This window comes from Dryobates pubescens, chromosome 7 (genome assembly GCF_014839835.1).
Source record: "Dryobates pubescens isolate bDryPub1 chromosome 7, bDryPub1.pri, whole genome shotgun sequence".
Lineage (NCBI taxonomy): Eukaryota > Metazoa > Chordata > Aves > Piciformes > Picidae > Dryobates > Dryobates pubescens.
The window spans coordinates 17626840-17635616 of NC_071618.1; the positions used below are offsets into that span (position 1 = coordinate 17626840).

The 8777-nt window shown below is 44.3% G+C and overlaps 1 non-coding gene across 1 annotated transcript; it reads left to right on the forward strand.

Moving 5' to 3' along the window:
- Positions 1-6671: 6671 nt before the first annotated feature.
- Positions 6672-6744, forward strand: TRNAF-GAA (transfer RNA phenylalanine (anticodon GAA)). The gene has a single exon. It is a non-coding gene; the product is annotated as a tRNA-Phe (tRNA).
- Positions 6745-8777: the final 2033 nt, after the last annotated feature.

Sequence of the window (8777 nt, forward strand, 5' to 3'; positions counted from 1 at the left end):
ATGCAGGAGGAAACTTCAGGAAATATGTCAATGAATCTTTTTTTCAGAGTTGATTTAGTAACAGACGTTATGATGCAACAGGTTTCTCTCAAATAAACACGCTGGAAAAGTAGGTGAGAGTTTTAAATTTATTTTCAGGAGACAGTAAGAACTAATAAATATTTATCTTCCCTTTTGTTTGGCTTTGAGGTGGCAGACATAGAAAGAAAAACTCTTCTCTGTCTTATTACTGTAGCTTCTTTCTTTGGTATAGTCCTACATCCTTCTCTTTGCTCCTGCAGAAGCATAGGGTGTACTCAAATTGCTGTGACTTCTAAAGTCTCAGAAACTGGGATTTAACTCTCCAAACACAAGTGTGTGCAGAAGTCCTTCCCTTATCAGCCTAAGTATAGGAAGAGTGTCCTTCCAATATCTGAAGGGGGATCAAGAAGGCTGCTGAAGGACTTTTTAGGGTGTCAGGTAGTGATAGGGGAATGGATCCAAGCTACAGGAGGGGAGATTTAGATTAGATGCCAGGAAGAACTTCTTCACCATGATCGTGGTGAGACACTGGAACAGGTTGCCCAGGGAGTGGGTGGAAATACCATTCCTGGATGTTTTTAAGGCCAGGCTGGATGTCGCTCTGGGCAACCTGATGTAGTGGAGGGGGTCCTTGCCTATGGCAGGGGGGTTGAAACTAGATTATTCTTGGGGTCCCTTCCAGCCCTGACTATTCTGTGAAGAGTGGATCTGGGGGCATTTGCCTTAGCTTTGTCCTGATAGAGGTGCAGTAGTAACTGAACATAAAATTTAATAGTACTGACCCAGATAGCCTACAGGTAGTGTAGAAACATTCTGATAGTGTTATCAGATCAGAAATACACAAAAGAAAGCAGTAGGGTGTAATTGCTTTATTGAATAGAGCTTTCAAAAGTCTTTTGGAATATTTTGATGCTGAAAGTGGAAGCTTTGACATTTATGTCATTGTCGCAGGATCACAGCATGTTAGGGGTTGGAAGGGACCTCTGGAGGTCATCAAGTCCAACCCCCCTGCCAGAGCAGGACCATATATTCAAAAAAGTGATATAACTGGAATTTGAATTTTTGAAAGGATCCATTAATTTTTAGTGGAAACTCCTGTAATTTATTTAAATGTTTTTGAAGATTTATTCTTCCCAAGTGTTTAGAGATTTTTTTGGTTTAGTGTTAGTAATTTCTTACATATAATACATACATGCACATAAAAAAGCATATATTTTAAATTTAACAGTACTAATGTAGAAGGCTTTTGCGTTGAGCTACTTTGCTGTAGGGCTAATGGCTAAAGGGCTAGGCCTTTACTGGTTGAGAAAACAGCTGATTTTGCCATTAAACTTCTGGCTTTTGTCAGAAGAAAAGAATAAAGGATCAACTAGTGAGTTGTTAATGGGGGAAAATGCAATGTTTTAAGTCTTTATTTCTCACTTTTTTTACTCCAAAAGTAGGAAGAAGCATTTCTACAGAAGGGATAAGGATGTAAAATACTGAACACAGCAGTCATTCAGTCCACTTTTCTTAGGGTTAGTGTCATAGAACACTATGGTTACACCAGTAAGAAAATGGAGTAAATGTGTATATCACTTTAGTTGCTAACACTTTCTAAAGGACTGGTCAGCTTCCATCACACTTGAAAATATTTGACTGCATCTGTCAGTTCTGCATCTCTTTTTGGGGTTACTGCAGTGGATTGGGTAAGATCTTCAGGAAACGTTGGGGGATTACTACCCTACTTATGTCCCAAGTCTGCTGTTCAATACCTCCTTGCAAGTAGCATCTGAAAGATGAGCAGCTAAGGCAGGGCCATCCACAGGCCACCTGCCCTGCAAGTTGTGGATAGTGGAGCCTTGGTGTGTGTGTATAGTCTGCGGTTTGTGGGATGGAGATCATCCTTGCTTTCTCAAAGTCTTTCTCTCGTCTGACCTTGGCACTTACTTACATTTGTATGCTGCTTGGCATTAAGGAGTGCTGGCTGTGGGTGGGGCTGGTTTACATTGTCTAAAGATAACTGACCAGAAAATAGCTTTTGTTTGGCCATCCTGTCCTTTGCTAGATACAGGAGGAGGTTATGAGAGGAAAAAAAAAGTGTGGGTGGTGTTTCTTTTGTTGTGGTTTATGGTTTTTGTTTTGTTTGTTTGTTTTGTCAGGATTTTTTATTGTTGATCCCCAAGGACTAGTGCTGGGCCCCATCCCGTTCAATATCTTTATTGATGATCTGGATGAAGGGATTGAGTCAGTCATTGGTAAATTTGCAGACAACACCAAGCTGGGAGCAGGTGTTGATTTGTTAGAGGGTAGAAAGGTGGAACATGAGCCAGCAGTGTGCCCAGGTGGCCAAGAAGGCCAATGGCATCCTGGCCTGCATCAGAAATAGTGTGGCCAGCAGGAGCAGGGAAGTAATTCTGCCCCTGTACTCAGCACTGGTTAGGCCACACCTTGAGTACTGTGCCCAGTTCTGGGCTCCTTAATTTAAGAAGGACATTGAGACATGTGAACAGAAGGGCAGTGGGGGTGGTGAGAGGTCTCAAGCACAAGCCCTCTGAAGAGAGGCTGAGGGAGCTGGGATTGTTTAGCCTGGAGAAGAGAAGGCTCAGGGGAGACCTTATTGCTGTCTACAACTACCTGAAGGGAGGTTGTAGCCAGGAGGGGGTCGGTCTCTTCTCCCAGGCAACCAGCACCAGAACAAGAGGACACAGTCTCAAGCTGTGCCAGGGGAAGTTTAGGCTTGAGGTGAGGAGAAAGGTCTTCATAGAAAGAGTAATTGGCCTTTGGAATGTGCTACCCAGGGAGGTGTTCAAGAGGGGATTGGACTTGGCACTTGAAGCCATGGTTTAGTTAGTCATGAGGTGTTGGGTGACAGGTTGGACTTGATGACCTCTGAGGTCTTTTCCAATCTTAATGATTCTATGATTCTATGATACTTTTGGAGGTGGTCCTTCATCTTCCAAGTCCTATTCTGGAGGGGTACAAAATAGCACAAATTTGGTTTCCCATTTGTGAGAGACTAAATCTTGTCTCGTGATGTGACTCAACAAAGATAAAATCACCTTTGCTGCTTGCCCAGACAATAGACGTGTATTGGGCAGAGCCACTGCATAACAACTCTCTGGAATGTGCATGGACAAGATAATCTGTGTCCAGAGGAGGGCAGCAAAGCTGGTGAGGTGTTTGGAGCAGAAGTCCTATGAGGAGAGGCTGAGGGAGCTGGGGTTGCTTAGCCTGGAGAAGAGGAGGCTCAGGGGAGACCTTCTTGCTCTCTACAACTACCTGAAGTGAGGTTGTAAACAGGTGGGGGCTGGTCTCTTCTCCCACACAACCAGCACCAGAACAAGAGGACACAGTCTCAAGCTGTACCAGGGGATGTTTAGGCTGGCTATTAGGAAGAAATTCTTCATAGAAAGAGTGATTGCCCATTGGAATGGGCTGTCCGGGGAGGTGGTGGAGTCACCGTCACTGGAGGTGTTTAGGAGGAGACTTGATGGGGTGCTTGGTGCCATGGTTAGATGGTGTTGGATGATAGGTTGGACACGATGATATTGAAAGTCTCTTCCGTCCTGGTCTGGTCTGGTTCTATTCTATTCTATTCTATTCTATTCTATTCTATTCTATTCTATTCTATTCTATTCTATTCTATTCTATTCTATTCTATTCTATCTCTACCTATCAGCTACTCCGGAAAGGGAGGACGGTGCAAAGGATTCACTACCTGGACACATACCTAAACAACTGTATAAAAGATCTGAGCAGCTATTGGTTCAGGAGGAAGAAAAAGACCTGGACAATGCCACTCTGAAGAAAATACCAGGAGAGAAAAGGACAGAGACATCACCATGTAGCCTGGAAGAAGCAGACCAGGAGGAACCCTCTCTCCATGTCCGAAGCTCTGCCTGCTGCTGCTCATGGAGCTGACAAGGCCGCTCAGAGAAGGACTTGGACTTGGACTAGGACTTTGGGATCTCTCCCTCCCCTCCTCCAGCAGAGGACAGGACTGTCAACAAGGCAGCAACCTTCCTCCACAGACCCAAACTGTCTTGGGGGGCTGGGGGGGGTGGTAATATAATTCTTTTCCTCTTCTCTCTCCCTCTTCTCCCTCTCTCTCTATTTTTTTCCTCTCTCTCTCTTCTGTTCCACCCACTTTATTCTGTTAATAGACAGCCTCGCTGTTGATATTTTGGCCTCATTTGTGCCTCTAATTTCATAACTTGGGAATATTCAAAAGAACTGAGTCTCTTTCCTTCTCTGGACTGAGACACCATTAGGAGAAAGTTGTGAATAGTTCAACTGGACTCAGAATACTCCATTTTGCTAAAACTGTTCTTATGCTCTTTAAACATCCCTGAAATGCTAATATGTTTCTGCTTTTCAGTAAGAGTAACTTTCATACAAACCCCCAAATTTTGTTGGTGAAAGAAGTGGCTGTATTATTAAATGTACTGTATCTGAGACTGAATTATCCTTCTCTTTTGTTTTCATTTATTTCCATTTCACCTGTTTTTTTGTGGCAATGTATAAAAATTCTACAGTCAATCGTGTTTTGACTTCTACGAAGCGTGTCGTTACACATTTGGAGTTAATCTGTATCAAAGATCACAAGATTATGTTAGCCACTTAAATAGGAGACATGCTCATTAAGTGTTTGCATTCATCATTTCTCAGCAAAATGTTCATTTCCAGTGGCGAGGTGAAATCATGAGAATAGGGGATTTTGTATCAGTATAGTGTTGTCCACGAAAGAATTTTCAGCAGTCAGACAACCTGAGAAAAATAGAGAATCACAGAATGGTAGGGTTTGGAAGGGACCTCTGGAGATCTAGTCCAACCCGCCTGCCAAAGCAGGATCACCCAGGGCAGGTCACACAGGAACACGTCCAGGCAGGTTTTGAAAGTCTCTACAGAAGGAGAAACTGAGCAGCCTCTTCCAGTGCTCTGTCACTCTCGCAGTAAAGTTTTTCCTCATGAAGTGAAACTTCATGTCTTCCAATTTGTACCTGTTTGCTGTTCATCCTATCACAGTGCACCACTGAAAAGGGATGGGCCCCCTCTCCTTGACACCCACCCTTTAGGTATTTGTAAACATTAATAAGATTCCCTCTCAGTCTTCTCCAGTCTTGCAGCCTTCTCCACCTCACAGCCTAGCTCCAGGTCTCGCAGCCTTTTCTCATAAGACACATTGCAGTCCCATCTAGTCCAGGATGCTTGTGGCCCTCTGTTGGACCCTCTCTGAAAGTAAAAGAAAATACAGGCATATACGATACCAGATATTCCTGAGGTTAGTTTGTGAAAAGGCTACACTTAATAAAGGAGGGATTTGTTAAACTCTTCTGTTACTGAGGAAGAAAGAGAGATTGCTTTGGTTTGTTTTGACTAACAGAAGGGAGAAGCAGTGGACAATCTTGCACTACAGCATTTCTTCCCATGTGGCATGCAGGGTGAATCAAGAATGGGTGCTCTCACAGGTAGCTTTTTCTAGAGCCATGGGATGTGCAAATAAACACAAACATGAGATGTGAGTGCCCAGCAGCAGTGCCAGATGTGCTAGTTTGCACACTTGGGTACTGTGGTGGTTTTAGGCTATGCCTTTAAAATTTAGTTACAGATTTTGAGCAGAAAAGTAGGGAAATATAAATAAATCACTATTGGGTGTAAAAAGGAAAACAAAAGATTATTCTAAACAAATTCATTGGATAAATATCTAGAATAAGATGAGCCATACCAAACCAATTCTCTCTTCTTTGCTGATCCCTGCTGTTTGCTTTGCTCGGGAGAGATTAACTTGCTTGTTGTCTGGCCTTGGCTTCTTTGTTTAGTGAAGTCTAACCCACTGCTTTCTTTCTGCTCCATTTGTCTCTTGAGACGGAGGGGTAGGGGGAGTGCAGATTTTCATGTTGTTTGCTAATTGTAACTATCTGTATAATATTGTAAATACTGTATATTTTGTACATATTCATTGCAGTCCATTGTAGAGTGTAGTTTTTGCTTGTAAATACAGCTTCATTTGCTTCTAACTGAGTTGGTCTGGCAAAGTTAATGCTGGCGGGGGGAAACTTCAAGCCACCACAGGTACATTGTCAGCTTTCAATCCATAGCTGCAGGAATGCTATATCAGCTGTTGGTTGAAAAAAATGCCTAACCAACAATGTGAAAACATTTTGAAAACATTTTGATCAAAATTTCGTAAAATTATGCTCAGTCAGGCTCTGTGATTTAGGCAGACACATAGAGCTCTGGAATATGCCCCTGAGCAAGACCATGGGAAATTGACGATGGAGGTGCCTATTCTCTTTTTGTCTGTAGAATGTCAGGTCTGTCAAACTTCAAAATAAAGTCCCTGAAAGCTCTGAAGCAACAAGGCTGTCAGTGTAATAATGTCCTTGAATCCCACAGGGTAGTTGTTACTCCCAAATAATACAGGGAGCCACAGCTGAAACATCTTTACTCTGATATGAAATGCTTGTATGTTATTGCTGCACTTGTCTTTGTTAAGGCATAATTTTATTTGCAGTGACTCGTCACCAATTCGTTTGTGGTAGTCATGGTGTCCAGTGACACAGGACAGATGACGACATGTGTCCTGAACTAGCAAACGCGATTACCTACCAACTAACGCAAGGGAAACAAGAGATTAGTTGCATTTTTTACAACTCTGCGCCACGGGAGCCGAAATAGCTCAGTTGGGAGAGCGTTAGACTGAAGATCTAAAGGTCCCTGGTTCGATCCCGGGTTTCGGCAGAACTTTTTTCCTCAGCCTCGCTGCTGCCTCTCTCAGGGCACTGACCGCCTTTAAACTCTCACGGCGGCCCGTCGGGAACCAGGTTACCCAACTGGTGGACACTGTGCTCACGCTGGTCGGCAGTCATGACCGTTTGTGCATGAGCTGGTGGCAGCACGCTGTGTTAACTGCCCCAGCCATGCCTGCTGAGTGCTGGGACTGGAATTGCCTGCTGAATTTCCAATGATTGCATTCACATGTTTTAGGGTAATGATGCCATTTTACCTCTGTTAAAAGTGTGGGCAATGACACTTGTCAGATGATGGCACTGATACAGAGGTGCTGGTCTGCAGGCCCTCTTGTACGAACAATCCACAGCAGCCTGGTGCGGGGCAGTCCTTGGCCTGCCTGCACTTCACACCTCTGGAGTGTGCCTGACAAAAACACTCAGAGATGATCTGCAAAGGTGTCAGGGAGCTGTGGAGCTTCCCCATCCTCTTTACCACTGCTTTGTGCTGTAGAACTGAGTAGGACAGGATGCAAAGCAAGACGTGAAGTCAGAGAGTTGCCAACACCGTTTGTGCCTGCCGTTCTCCCTGGCAACCAGGAATGCAGCATATGGGTGGCGTTGCCTTCCAGTTCCCTTTTCAGCTCATTTAAGTTTAAGCATTTTATTTAGGATGGAAGAACTGAAAGCAAAAAGCTTAATTCCTGGTACCTTCTCTGCCCTCCACCACCTCCCACTGTAGGTGGAGACACAGTAGAAGAGAAAGTGAAACTGCACAGAGAGGCGGATGGTGTAAGGGGTTGGGCCAGTGAGGGAGAGAGGCTCTCAGCAGGGTGGGAACAGAGGGAAACAGAGGGATTAGAGATTGGTTCTCGTCAAAATCTTGAGCAAAGGTCAAAATTCCTGGATCTCACTATTCCTGTGCTGTCAACAGGTAGCTGAAACTATATTTGGTTCACAGGTATCCTAAGGAATAATTAAAGATCAAAAACTCTGGTAAAGCAAACTATCTTTACTGTTCATGTATTTCCCCCAATCCTTTCCTCACTTCTAAATTGGGAAAAATTGATCTGTCCTCTGTTAAATTCTAGCTATTATTTCTGTGATAGATCAAAGATTTTCTCAGTATCTGGCATTTGGTCATCACAAGAGGGGTTGGAAGAGACCTCCCTAGATCATTGAGTCCCACCCCCCCCAACAGAGCAGGACTGTAGAATCTAGTGCAGGTTGCACAGGAACACATCCAGATGGGTCTTGAAAATCTCCAGAAAAGGAGACTCCACAAGCTCTCTGGGGAGCCTGTTCCAGTGCTCTGTGACCCTCACAGTGAAGAAGTCCCCCCTTATGTTGGGGTGGAACCTCCTGTGCTGCAGTTTATATTTGTTACCCCTAGTCCTATCACAGGGTGCAACTGAGCAGTCTGTCCCCTCCCTCTAGACACCCAGCCCTCAGATATTTATAAACATTTATGAAATCCCCCCTCAGTCTTCTCTTGTCCAAACAGCCCCAGGTCTCTCAGCCTCTCCTCACAGGGCATGTGCTTTAGTCCCTTAATCATCCTGGTAGGTCTCTGTTGGACTTTCTCCATCAGATCCCTGTCCCTCTTGAACTGGGGAGTCCAAAACTGGATGCAGTATTCCAGGTGATGTCTCATCAGGGCAGAGTAGAGGGGGAGGAGAACCTCCCTAGATCTGTTGGACACACTCCTCTTAATGCACCCCAGGATCTCATTGGCTGCCTTGGGCACAAGGGCACATTGCTGTCCCATGGATAACTTGTTATCCACCAGGACTCCCAGGTCCTTCTCCACAGGGCTGCTCTCCAGCAGATCACCTCCTAACCTGTACTGGTGCAGTTTATTCTTCCTTCCCAGATGCAGGACTCTGCACTTATCCTTGTTGAACCTCATTAGGTTTCTCTTTGCCCAGCTATCCAGTCTGTCCAAATCATGATGCAGTCAACTCCCATCTTTGTTTTGATAAACCAAAGAAATAAAACTCTTTGAGCCTCTCATTTTAAGACACTTTCTCCTGCTTTCAGGTAATT